The sequence below is a fragment of the Cupressus sempervirens genome, chromosome 1, assembly GCF_028749045.1.
Source record: "Cupressus sempervirens isolate cs-2001-9-10 chromosome 1, ASM2874904v1, whole genome shotgun sequence".
NCBI classification, from domain to species: Eukaryota; Viridiplantae; Streptophyta; class Pinopsida; order Cupressales; family Cupressaceae; genus Cupressus; species Cupressus sempervirens.
In genome coordinates, this window is record NC_143118.1 from 127,689,727 (window position 1) to 127,704,535 (window position 14,809).

At 34.2% G+C, this 14,809-nt stretch overlaps 1 pseudogene; it reads right to left on the minus strand.

The window, feature by feature from the left end:
- Positions 1-3,315: 3,315 nt before the first annotated feature.
- The window catches only part of LOC149576492 (uncharacterized), a 47,023-nt pseudogene continuing 35,529 nt past the window's right edge, over positions 3,316-14,809 (minus strand).

Below are 14,809 nucleotides of genomic sequence, written 5' to 3' on the forward strand. Positions count from 1 at the left end.
ACTGGTGTAGTATAACTGCATCTATAAATTGATAATGCACCATCATTTTTTGGTGATAGAATCTAGTACCTTATTGTCTTTGTAGATGATTAATTATTTGAATTTGAAATTTCATGGCATGTGTGCATTCTTATGCAATCTACTATGCATTAACAACAAGAGCAAAGGATCAAGTGTAAAATGCATGTGATTAACTCTTTTTTAGAAATTATTTTTATAGATGGAATGTTCTACCTATAGGTCCTTGAAGAAAAAACTTCGTGTGCAATGTGTGTCCAATAGTGTAGCATGTGACCATGTCTTGGTTCCCCTCTGAATGTGGATCTTAGATGCTTTGATGTGATTAAATAATTTGATGAATAGGGGAAATTTATTTTTAATAACATTTTATAAACACATAAAAGCCTATGCATCTAATTCCACCCTTCAGTGATAAAATTGTGAAGATGACATGCATCATGAAGGCTTGTGTGGCTCCAAAACTCTTAATATGGACACTATGGCAGGGCATCTATCCCTCAACCCTACTGTACATCATTAACCCCCCCCCCCCCCCCCCCCCAAACACACACACACACACACACAGAACCCACTAGGGCACTGCCCCTCAACCCCATTAAAGTCTCTAGTACTAGACCTCCATTACTTTCAGGATCTCCTGTCATGTATGAAACTTGATTATAATGAAGAGGTGACAAGGAATTGGGATCTAACCTTTGAGTGTATTGATATAGATGTTATTGTTGAACAATTTCCTAGAAATCTCTTTACATGAGATAGCTTGTACAACACATGGCTAGTGGAAGTGGAATTGTCACTTATTGTGGTTCAAGTGAAGTTAAACTAGATGTTGACTTGGTGCTTTTGATGCAAAGCAATCTGAAGATTATTAATTTTAAATATTGATTTCAAATTTTCATCATTTATTGTCATTTAACAAATCCCTAGATTATGTTTTTATGAGTATTTCAATTTTTTTCATATTAAAAGGTGCTTACATGTTTTGTTTATTGGCAATTATGTGTATCACTAGTTTATATTATATATTGTTATATTTTTAAAAATATATTATACATGTACATTGAAGTGTCTATTAATGGTGCTTCATTTTTTATTGGTTCTAAAAATAACAATGAAGCAGAGACTTTCATGGCTTTGAAGGGTTTAAGAGAAGTTGTAGCTTTCTGATGCAAGAAGTACAGACCAAGGGTGACTCCCCTATTATTGTTACAACCTTATGAGAAATCAGATTTAAGATTGCTATTTAAGCAACATGCCAACCCAAGATGTGCCAACCCTTGCATTTTGTTAAAGTCATTATAAGTATGGATGTGTGGATACAATTCCAAATGTGACTTTTCAAATTGATGACCATAATCATGTTCAAGAACATCTCCTCTATTATTATTTGATATAATCATAGATTTGACCCAAGATGGTAAATAAAGATAGGCAAAGGCAAAGTTTAGGTATTGTCCGCACTTTTAGGAGAAAATGTGTCATTTACATGCTCATCATACATAAAAAATAACATAATTAAAGTGAGTTAAGAAATAATGAGAAACCATGGTAAAGAATGTTGTATTTTAATCTCAAATTGAATTTAAAAAGTTATGGATATTTATATTGTTATATATGCCTAATAAATAACAATACATTATATATAAGGCAAGAGCCTACAACACAATGGCAAATTATGAGCATCTTATATGAGAATTGATCACAACACATAATAATAATGATATTGACTTTAGCCTTTTATTGATAAATATATATAATTAGTAAGCAATAAGATAATGGGGATTGTGAAAAAAAAGAGGTGAGCTGCAAAAGCCTCAAGGCTCATACTTAAGTAGTTTCACTTTTATACTATAGAGTATTGACCAAACCAAAAGGCATAGCAAGGGAGAATTGAGCATGCACATCCTATTAGTACTGACGTCATCAAGACTTGGCAGACAGTGACCATTTCTCCCTTCACAATGATCTCAACAACACTTCCTTACTGTGAAAAATAATAACCCAAATAATGCATTTTATAGATTTCACTAGCGTGTCATACTAAAAATTGTAAATAGGTACCAACATAAAATGTAGATATACTATTAAAAGGAAAACTAAAATTTAAAAAACATCATTATACAAATTGTAATTTGATTTATTCAAAACCAGAATTCCTATGTTTCATTCAGCATCACATTCAAATTCTTAGTGGACATCTTTAAAATAGGATATAATCCTTGCAACATTATCTCTATGATTAATGTCCATCCTGCATGTTTCTCTACATAATATGACACAAGAATAATTGAAAATAATATCAATCACTTGATCATCTCAGGCATAAGAGATTCAATAAGATTCTATTCTACCCATGAGTTTATCATGGAAACCTCAAAATAAAATTGAAAGAGGAATTACAAAGATACAACTAGAAGCTTGTTTGGATCAATATTTAATACAACTTCCATTACAAAAGTTGTAGACACCCATAAAAAACTAGAGAATAAACCTAATTGAATAAGATATATAGTTCAGGTCACATGTTGAGACACGGACGAAGTCACTCACAATGTGACTGAATATCTAAAGCCTAACTTGATCATTAAATTTGACTGTAATGTCGGCTAGAACTAAGATCCAAAACATGACCCAAACCAAGATACTTGTAATTAATTTCACGCAGAAATTTCCATTCCTTGGTCAGTGTATGCATTGGATCATACTATCTAAAGTGATAAAATACACAAACCATAAATTTTACATCAGTGATATATGTAGTGTATCTCAGCTGTAGAAAAACTCTAAATAATTGCAGTATCAACCAGATTGCCTTAGCTTCAAAAGATTAGAGAGACTGTACTATCCTCTGAACTACAAAAATAGATAGGCAAGCATGAAATTTGTAAGCATAAATGTAATCTTACTCTAATTAGCACTTAATATAGTATATGTATAGCTATGTCATATTACAATGGGATGCAACTATTTTCAATATAAAAATGGGATGCAGTTATTCTCTATACAAAATATACTGTTGATCAAATTTTAAAAAATGAAAAATATAATAGATTTTCACAAAAAATTTAACATTTTTTCCTTGAGAAAATAACAAAACATTTGAAAAAAAGTATGAATAAGCATGAAGCTAAGACTAATCCTAATTGGTCCATGAAAAAGACCTGAAAACAAACTTGCCTCTGAAAAATAACGTTGCAAAAGAAAATAGAAAATATTTCTGAATTGTATTGATTGTCTCACCTCCATATCTATTAGAAGGTTTATCTCAATAGCCTAAATGTATGTTGTTGGGGTTTATTTATGCAACCCACCTCTGACTGTGCTTAGCCCGTAGCCTACTGAATGTGCTCCAACATGATTAGATGGTTTTAATCTCCAAACTGAGTCTCCATAAGCAAAGTTGTTGTAACTATTAGTGTTTGTACCTCCATAGGCCCCTGTTGTTGAGCTATATGTTGCCACTTCAATTCTATACCCACTATTTTGTGCTAGATAAGCACCGACACTTGAGCCATAGATATTTTTAGAGCTTCCATAGCCACTTGCATACCTAGCAACACTTCCATTTTCTTGGTTATTACTACCTTGACCTAAGCCCCATGCTGCACCTCCACCATAACCACTTATGCTCCCATTTCCTCCAACATATGGTATAGTTCCATTACCCCACATATTTCTCACTGGAACTGGATTTTTGTTATAAGCTCTAGTTGCTGGATTGTCATAGCTAGTGGGAGCTCCTTCATAAGTGCCAACTATGCTGGTAGAATAGTTTGGGTTGGTTTGAAAAGAAGAACTACAATAGCTGCCTCCATTCATTATAGGTCCATATCCTACACCATTTTCATAGCCAGCCCTAGGTGCATTGTATCCACTTCTACTAGGTCCATATGAAGTGAAACCACCTCTACCTCCTGGAGCAACAACACACTTAGTATTCATTCTAGGCCCATAGGGTCTTGCCACACTCAAATTGAAGCCATATCCAAAATTCTCTCCTCAACCTCCTCTTGAAGTATACTTGGCATTCCCAGTAGATTGTTCCTTGGGGATCAACTACTTGACCTCTACCATCTTTCCATTGAACTCATGAAAGGGATTTTGCACAACAACCTCCACAACATCTTTTGAGTTATAAGTGATGAAGCCAAATCCTCGAGGTCTTTGAGTACTGTGATCTTACCGTTCGGCCATCGATCATGTGTTTTTCCAACACAACCCTGTCTACAATAGATGGATCTATAAAAACCACAAAGCCAAAACCCCAAGCTCACCCTATTATTTTTTCCTTCATAATCACTACTTCTGCAACATCTCCAAATGCTCTAAAATATTCTTTAACTTGCTCCTCTCTTCTTGCCCAATGCAACTCCCGTACTCCAAATGAAATGCATGTAGCTCCTATGCATGTTCATAACAATAAACCTTTTTTATTTTAACATCTTATGCCCATGTTGGTCAACATTTTGACCAATACGGACATGGATTTAAAAAAAGGACATTTTTCCTTGTCTATTCCGACCAATTTGATCCCATTTTAATAGATGGTCAAAAATTTTGGTCTAAAAATGGGGTCAAATGTACTAGTGCACTTACATTTGATTTGGATTGGTTAGAGATTATGATCATTGGTTTGTGCTCATATATGTCATATGAGAGATGCCATGGTTATTCCTTTATATCTTTTCTTTATTGATTGTGTAGAGCTTAGGATAGCATTGAAGACTTGTTATGAGAGTTGTTCTTGTAGGTTATCAGTTTATGTATCGTGGATGTCCTTGATACTACATGGATTCAATTTTATGAGATGTTGTGAGTGGATTGGCTATAGATTTGATATTATCTTTTTGCATTGGGAATGTCTAGTGTACATGTGGCAAGTATTGCTCTTGAGGCTTGAGATTGCAGGTTATAGATTGGATATGTTGATGATATGGGATTCACTTAGTATGTACCTATGGAGGTATGGATAGTTATATGGGTTAGCAATTGATGTGGGTATTATTTCATCTATGGATTTTGACAACTATGGATGCGTGTGATTACCTTTGGATCATGTGTTTGTGCTTGACATTTTAGTTGCAAAATTTTATGATTCTTAAGTGAAAGGTTGGGTGGATTTTTCTTTGGATGGCTTCTATGTATGTCTAGTAGTAGTGCCATAATAGGAGGTGGCTTCATTCCTATTTGAGATGGTGGATACTTTAATTTTGTTGTGTGTATCAAGATGGAGCACTTGGTGTACTTTGATCTATGATGATGGATGTTCTAGGAGGGATTTTTTCCTTGTTCATTTATGTGGCTACAGATTGACCCTATGCAATGTTTACAACAAGTGGGAAATTTTTGAGATTTTGGGTGTTGCACATATTGCATAATATTATTATATTCTATTGTTTTATGTTATTATGTAATGTTACACCTGGGAGCACCTAGATGGATGTACAACATGTAAAGATTCCCATAGGATATACTTGATGATTTTTATTATAACATTATGGTAATATTTTATGTAATCATTTAATATTGGGGAAAATAATTAAATGTCCAATGCTAAATGTGGGGTCAATGAGTTAGTTAGGACATGGTTTTAGCACATGGTTTGTGTAATAATACTTGGTTGTTTTGAGGGGCTTGCTACTATATAAGCAACCACAAGGATAGTTGTAGAGATAAGACAAAAGTGCAAAAGGAAAAAAACAAAGTCAAACAAGACAAGGCTTTGTTGGAATTACAAGTGGGAAGAGTAAACTTTTGGAGAGGGGGGGGGGGGGGGGGGGGGGGGTGAGTCAATATTTTAAAGTTGGACTCATAAAACTTTTATCATTCATTCACCATATGTATTCAATAGGTAAACTAAAATAACATGTAGAGAATATGCATCTAAATCATGTAAACATGTAAGAAATCACACACACATAACACCAGATATGATCACCTAGAAACCCTCCAAGTGAGAAGGTAAAACTGGGGTGGGAATGACACCCACACATCTTCACTATTGCAACAATAAAGTGTATCCAATGAAGGTTACAATGATTTAACCATGAATCATGGTCTATCCTATGAAAGGCTTGCCCTATTAAAGACTTACAAAGATTTTTAGGTCTCACCTTATTAAAGGATTTCAATACCTTGTTAGAAGTGTGCCTGGTTAGAGGACTTCAACTTACAATTAAGTAAGCACCCTGTATATAGCCTATTAGGACTACTTTGTAAAGAGATCTAATTGAAATCACCTATTAAAATGTCTTAGCATAGATCCTGTAATTGGTACTTTCTTGCCTGATAATAGATCAGATCCACACAAATTCTAATTGATCCTTCATGATTAGATGTCTCAATGTTGTATCCTTTGCTCTATCCTTTATTCTTCTCTAACTGATTCTACAATTTAATCTTACTTCTAAGTCACCTTGAATGCTCTACAAACTATCTTATTTTCTCCTCTATTTTGATCATTCACCCCTTGTTACATCATTAAGAGTTTAGGGCTTCACCTTCCTTAAGAAGATTTAGGTGGCTTAAGATTAGGTATGAATCTACGGTTGAGATTCATCTATTTTTCCACTTAAACCTTCATATTTTTTGATTGGTTGTATGTAATTGCATAGGGAATCCAAATATAGATTCGTCCTTATCTTCAAAAGATCATAATCTATCCTTAAGTTGACTAAAAAATGGTTTACATAGTTGTTTGTGCCATTACAAACAAATATGCCAAAATTATTTCACTCAGCATATGAAGTCACTGATGCTCAACATGTATTATATTTCTACTTTTGACTTGGCACCTGCATTACTTAGCATCCACTATTTACTCAACTCTTGAATCACTTAACATGGTCTATCTACTTGGCACTTGAGTGACTCAACACACGAGTGACTTGGCACTCATTGCAACTTGACATGGTCTAATATTTACATGTTGTGCTCAACATGTATTACTAGTTTGACATGAACTAAGTAAATGGATTAAGTTTTTTGAAACTCACTTGTCAAAACCAATTTGAGATCAAAAATCTCCCCCTTTGACATGGGTGTCAAAAACACTTGAATATACATAATCAAACTCAATCTTCTTAAGCATAACATATCCATGACTAGGCTTATATATAAAACTTCAAAAATTCAAAATTTTTGTAATAACCTATATACCTCAAAATTGATAAATCAGCCTAAGTTAATATTTCTATCTTGTATCCAAAATCTATGCTCCTCTCTGACTTCAATGTGTTGTATCTAATATTCTTTCATCTAATATGCTCTGTCTTAGCTGATATCTGTATCTATTTACTAGTTTCCTCAAAAATGAATTTCCAAAAATGTATGTCAACCTAATGATATAAATCTACTATTATGCTCCCCCTTTGTTTTTACTCCCCTAAATATCTCTTTCTTTCTTTTATTCTCCCCCTTTCTTATATCTCCCCCATGGTATATTTCTCTCTGTATTATATCTATCTCCCAATGTTATATTTCTCCCCCTTTTTGACACTTATGTCAAATGGGTTATACACATATAGTGTGTTTGTCCAAAAAGGATTTATGGACCTCGATTATGATCTTGATGGATGCATACTATTTGTCACATGCAACATCCAATGACATGGTTTAGATTGCAAGCTTGGTAGCAAGGTGCACTAGGTCGTCTAAGGTAGAAAGCCTAGGGTCTTTCTTGAATAAAGTCTCTACATAACCTAGTTTTTTTTTGTAGTTTCTCCATGTGTGGGGTAAGGTATTCCTATAGGAATGTCAATTTTGCTCTTATGCTAGCCTCATTTGATGTTAGTACAGCTAATTGACTTTGTTTCTGAAGTAATGTTCAAAAGTGCTTCTCACTTTGCACTGGCTTCTGAGGTAGCTTAGTACTTGATATGTTTAGGTTTCTCTCCAAATTCAAAATATGACTCCTAGTATCTTGAGTAAATAATTTAGGATCACATTTGTGTACAATGAAAATATATTCTCAAGCACCTTCTTTACCTCTTCAACCTTAGTTGCCAATGCAACTTGAGTTAGTGCTATCTCACTAGATATTTTCTCATTCACCTTTCTTTGAAACTTTTTCTCAGACCAGTCTAAAAGTTTTGTAGTAGTATCAAGGTCTTCATTAGTGATACTTTCCAATATATCTAATAGTTGTTCTAAACAAATCTATGGTGGCCCCTCAAATAGATTATTGTCATACTATTCTATGGGATCAATGGCTTGGTCTCTTTAGGAGTTGGTAGGCTGAATCTATCTAAAAAGATGTCTTTATGTCTTGGAGTGCTTGTTTTTGCCTATGTTCTCTCATGAGCATTTCTTGATGCTTTTTCTTCTCTAAGGCTTTTTGTAATATGCCTATTTTCTCTAATTTCACGGTGTCATAGTCAAATTTTGGAATCACAATTTCTTCATCAAGGCTTATGTCTCCATAGTGAATTACCTTATCAACCTTTGATGAGCTAGGGCTTGGCACTAAGATTTGTAATGGAATTTCTTCTATGCCTAGCTTTTAAATAACTTGTGTAGGTGGAGTTCCAGATGTTGGTAGGGGTACCAATGCTTGGATGGCTTCTAAATAACTTGTGTAGGTGGAGTGCCAGATGTTGGTAGGGGTACCAATGCTTGGATGGCTTCTTGTTCCTTCACATTAGGTGTTTGCTTAATTTCTTTACACTTGCCCTAATCTATCACTATGACTTTAATAGCACCTTGTTCTTGTGCTTTAGGTACAAATGAATCTATCTATCCTATTTTCTATTGTTGACCTATAGTATCTTTCTCTCTTGCCTGATTCTTCTCACTAGTATCAAATTTAATACTTGTGTCAAACTTAATAGATGTATCTACTATTGTTTGAGCTAAAGGTTGTACACTAGTAACTAAAGGGATTATAGAAGGTGGTTATTGTGTTTTCACCTTTTCCCTTGTGACCTAAGTTACTACCTTTTTCAATTCTTCTACACTGATCAAAACTAGATTTTCACAATTTTTTTCTTGGAGTGTAGATTGGTATAGAATATTCTTTAGGTCTTTTGATGTAAGTGGATTGATGTTTTGGGATGAAGCATCAAAAACATCCTTAATAGTTATGGTCTTATTTTTTATACTTGCGTCATGAGGTGGACTGGCACTCAGCATTTGTGTGTTGTGCACACTCTGTTCATCTTGTTGCTGCTCAGTTATTGCCTTGTCATCATCTTTCTTTTATGTTTCTTCCCCAACTATATCATCTTTCTTATATCATTTTTTTGTTCATCATCATTTTCATCATCCTTATCATCATCTTTATCATCAAGTTTACCCTTTGAAGGGTCAACTTCTTCTTGATTCACAGTGGTCAACCCATAGATAAGTTTCCATATTTGGGTTGATTTCTTGACCACATCTTTAATATTGTTTTGAAGAATTTTGAAGGCTCTATATTTAGGTGTAAACCTAATTTAATACCTCTTGATAGCCTTAGTGTCCCTTTGTTAGCTCTGGCATCACTTGAGCTAATATTGTTTCTTTGATCTATTTCTCCAAATTCAAATAGTAATGCCATTTTTATTCAACAATATCATATAAAATTTGTGGTGTTGTGTTGGAAAATTCTAGTGGAGAATTCTTAAACTTACACATCATGGCATATAATGCCTCTTCCACTTGACTTTTCTCTAATTTCCCAAGTTTATCAAAATCAATATTTTTCAAACCAGATAAATCTGCATTGCTTTTAATATTTTCACATATATTTATAAGATTAGATAAGGGATTATGACTTACCACTTTAAACTGGTTATTTTCATCTGATTCTCTCCTTTCTTCATCTGAATCTGGCTAGGAAACATTTTTTCTTCTTTATCTTTTTTTCTCTTGGCCACCTTGCTCTATTTTCTTGGACTTTTCCTTGGCCTTCTAAGTTGTAGCTTGTGTGCTTACTCTAGTCGTAGGAGCTGTGGGCTAGGCTAGGCTAGGTTTGACACTTTTCTTTGCCTTTGCCACTAGTTGTGCCTTAGCCTTCCTATTCTTTGGCTTGGTAGGAGTAGGTTCTTCCTCAACCTCTTCTCCCTCAAAACCTTTAGTTTACTTCTCTTCCTTATCCTCTATGATGCCTTGAGTCAATGTAAAATGTTCTTGTGCTTGTGCTTGTTATTCCTCTTCATCCTCTTCTTCTTCTTCCTCCTCTACTCCTCCAAATTTAGCTTCTAGCTTCTTGACCAGCTTATCCTTCTTCATGAATGTGGAGGCAATTTTCAACTCAATGGTAATCTTTAATTTTACCATCTCATAGTTGCCAAATATTTTTGTGCTTTTATCTACTTCCTCTACTAGGAGTACAGTGATGGTTGTTGATGCTTCATCAACATTAGTTTCATACCCAAGTGGCCTTAACCATCTTACCCTTGGTGTGGCAGCTTGCAAAAAGTGTAATTAGCATTAGCAAGAAAAAATATGTCATTATAATGTTGTTTAACCAAAGAAACTGGTATCATCATTCTTTCTTTCATTGAATTCTTAAAGTCTTCGAAATAACTTGTCATCAAGGTCTCAAAATTTTCTCCCATCTATTCAATGAACTCATTGATTTGCACTACAATTGACCTGTTGGTCTTCCACCTTATAGTACCAAAAGAGGGAAAAGTATTCTACACATAAAAGAATATACAAACTAGTATTAAACCAAATTTGCATTGTGCACTCTTGGTCTTCCTAATAGCTCCAAGATTCTCCATTAGTTGTTGTATTTGAAGCTCAGCTAGATCATATGTACGATCTTTCTTTACAATCTTGTAGCCAACATCCACATCCATGCAGGGATAGAATTTATGAGAGATTACCCTTATAGAAATGTTTAGCAATGGATCAATGATGGTATCTATAGTCATAACTCTTTAATTCCAAACTACTCTAGTGTTCTTCTCTATCACTTCCTTGGAGTAACTTCTAAATTTCTTTGGACAATCTAGGGTTGGATAACTAGTTACCCTATGAATTATTCTCTTGGTGATCTTAATTGGTCCTCCTTCTAACCATAAAGAACCATCATGAATTCTACTTAGAAAAATTCATATCCACTCAGTTTTAAACACATTCAAAAAATCTAGGGCTCATGTTAAACCATTTTCTCAATGATTTTGTATTCCTCCTTTACAACATGATTCTCACACAATCTATCATATGCACCTCTAATCTCCATGTCTCCTAGACCTCCTATTTTGCAATTGTAACACTTTCTTACATCTTGCACCATAATCACATTTGATGAGATCATTGACAATGTGCTAGAAGGATTTTGTTTATAGGCTAAGTCAGGAATGACTTTCAATATAGGTTGTTTGACTTCATTATTGACAAGATGAACATTCAAAACTTCCTTCCTTTCTACATTTTTTGAGCTAGATGCCATTTGTCAATCTAGGGTTTGTGGAAAAGTAAATTGTGTAGCTTAGCTTATGATAAATACCTTGTGAAATCTATATGTTGGTGTAAGATCTTTTCTAAAATCTTTGTAAATTCTTTGGGCAGGTTTCTAAATCACCTTCTGCTCTACTTGCTCTTGCTTGAATTTGAAATGATGAATAATGAGCAGAAATCGATCATATACCCTTTGAAAACCTTGCATTTAATGTTGAGTGCTTACATAGCTGTAAGTTTGGCATCAACCATTTTCAAAATCACTCAACATCCTTTGATATTCTCATCACTTGAAAACTACTATGAACTCAACATCAACTCAATAGTTTGGCAGCTCGACATCAACTAGCATTCCACTCGACACACACAAGAAAAATTTTGTGCTTGGAAACAACATGAAAATCTTAAAGATTTAACTTGAATTTTCAATAAAATCTCACATATTTATTCACGCTAATGTAGTCTTTTTAGTACTTGGAACTGATGTATGACATAACACTTGAATATTAATCCCACATACCTCTTGATAGTCTAGTTTGATGAGGTGTGATCACCTAACCCATTGAGTGAAGTGGTCCCTTCTCCATTTGATGTACTATAATCATATTTCTTTTTCCATGTCTTGTTCATCTCATCTCTGATGTATTCAACATCTACCTTGCCTTTTCCTTTATCAAATTCACAACTCGGTACCTTTGACCTAGTTGGACAATGCTTACTAATGTGACCAGTCTTTAAACAAATAAACATCTAGTTTGAATTAACCACCTTTTGTAGTTGCCACTGAAGTGTGTCCCAATACAATTCTTAGGAATATGTCTGTATTCTTGATAGTAATAATAGCTATATCTTGTATTATAATCCCAATTATAAAAGATACCATAGCTTCTTACCTTTGTTGGCTTGTTTAATGACCACATGGATTTGGATCTACATTCAGAGGCTCTATGTCCATACTTTTGACAGTTGTTGCAATATCCTTCAAATCTTTGTTTATGCATGATCCTAGTTCTGCATTCATGTGCCTGATCACATTGCTTGTTGCACTTATGAAAATGTTTCATGTTTTTAGTCCTTACATTCTGGTTTGTATTCTTGCTCCTGAACACATTAGCAATATGTCCTTTCTTACCACAATTATGACAAGTTTGGGTTCTTACCTTTGATGTTCCTTTCTTCAATGACTTTGGATGATTCTCCTTCTTCAGTACTTGTGTAGCCCAATCTTGATGTATCATTTTTGGATCTAGGGGATCTCAATAATTTCTCAATGACTTCATTTGGCTTGTTGGGACTTTCAACAAACTCATTTTCTCTTTTCAGGTCACTCTGCAATTGTTCATTTTGCAACCTCAATGTAGTTATTTGAATGTCCTTGACATTTAGTTCATAGTAGGGATTCTTCATTTGACTTAGAGTATCCAATTGCATGTTGGAAATCCTGGTTAGTTTTGTTGACTTCTCTTCCAATCTATTTTCTAGAATTCTTTTATTTTCTTTAATCATGGCTTTGTCTTCTATGGCTTTCTTCTTTTCTTCAGTCACCTCACATAGTAGTATAGCTTGTGATTCTTGCTCTAGCTTGAGATTCTATTCTTTTCCATTAGATCTACAACTATTGCATCAAATTCATTAGAGTTTTCCATCTGCAAATACCTTGGTGTTGTCTACCTCTTTGTATAGTGTGTCATTCTTCACAATAGAAATCTCTTTCCTTTTCTTCAAGGATTTATTTAGTTCCTTTCTTGCCTCATTCAGCTGATGTAATATGAGATGCATTTCAATTTCCTAGTTCTCAATAGTCTTTCCTAGTTTGTAGACTTCTATTTCAAGATCTTTCCTCAAAGTTGCAAAGCTTCTCTTTTAGAGAACAAAGCTCTGATACCAATTGTTGGAATTACAAGTGGGAAGAGTAAACTTCTTTGGGGGGGGGGGAGGGTGTGAATCAGTAGTTTAAACTTGGACCCATAAAACTTTTACCATTCATTCACCATATGCATTCAATAGGTAATATGAAATAACATGTAAAGTATATGCATCTAAATCATGTAAAAATGGAAATAATCACACACATAAAACTAGATATGATTACCCAGAAACCCTCCAAGTGAGAAGGTAAAACTGGGGTGGGAATGACACCCACAATCTTCACTACTGCAATAATAAAGTGTATCCAATGAAGGTTACAATGATTTGAACATGAATCATGGTCTACCCTATGAAAGGCCTACCCTATTAAAGGCTTACAAAGACTATTAGTTTTCACCTTGTTAGAGAATTTCAACACCCTATTAGAAGTGTGTCTGGTTAGAGGACTTCAACTTATAATCAAGTAAGCACCCTATTAAAGGATTTCATACAACTTGTTAGGACTACTTAGTTAAGAGATTTAACTAAAATCACCTATTAAAATGTCTTAGCATAGATCCTGTGATTGACACTTTCTTGCCTAATAAAAAATCACCTCTACACAATTTCTAATTGATCATTCATGATTAGATGTCTCAATATTGTATCCTCTACTCTTCTCTAACTGATTCTGCAACTCACTCTTACTTCTAAGTCACCTTGAGTACTCTGCAAACTATCTTGTTTACTTTTCCAATTCAATCATTCACCCCTTATTACATAACTAAGAGTTTAGGGCTTCATCTTCCTTAAGAAGAATTAGGTGGCTTAGGGTTACATATGAATCTACAACTAAGATTCATCCATTTTTTTCATTTAAACCTTCCCATTTTCTGATTAGCTGCATGTAATTGCATAGGGAATCCAAATATAGATTTTTCCTTATCTTCAAATGATCATAATTTATCCTTAAGTTGGCTTTAAAATGGTTTACATAGTTGTTTGTTCCATTAGAAACAAATATGTCAAAACTATTTTACTCAGCATATGAAGTCACTAATGTTCAGCATGCACTGTATTTTTGCTTCTGACTTGACACCTGCATTACTCAACATCCATTATTTACTTGACTCCTAAATCACTCAGCATGGTCTATCTACTCGACACTTGAGTGACTCAGCACATGGGTGATTCGACACTCATTGCAACTTGGCACGGTGTAATATTTATATGTTGTGCTCAACATGTATTACTAGTTTGACATGAACTAAGTAAATGGCTTAAGCATGTTGACACTCACTTCTTAAAACCAATATGAGATCGATAGGCTTGACAGGTTAGTGAAGGAAGTATTTGTGAAGGTTGGAAGCATTTCATGGGATGTGAAAATTCATGCTTGTTCACATGAATTCACTAGTAAATTTTGACACATTTTTTGATGAAAATTGGTCAAAAGTTTGACCCATGTTGGACAAATGATGCATCACAATTTTTGTCATGAAAATTATGACGAACCCTCCAATTGGTCAGACATTTGACCAAATACTTGGTC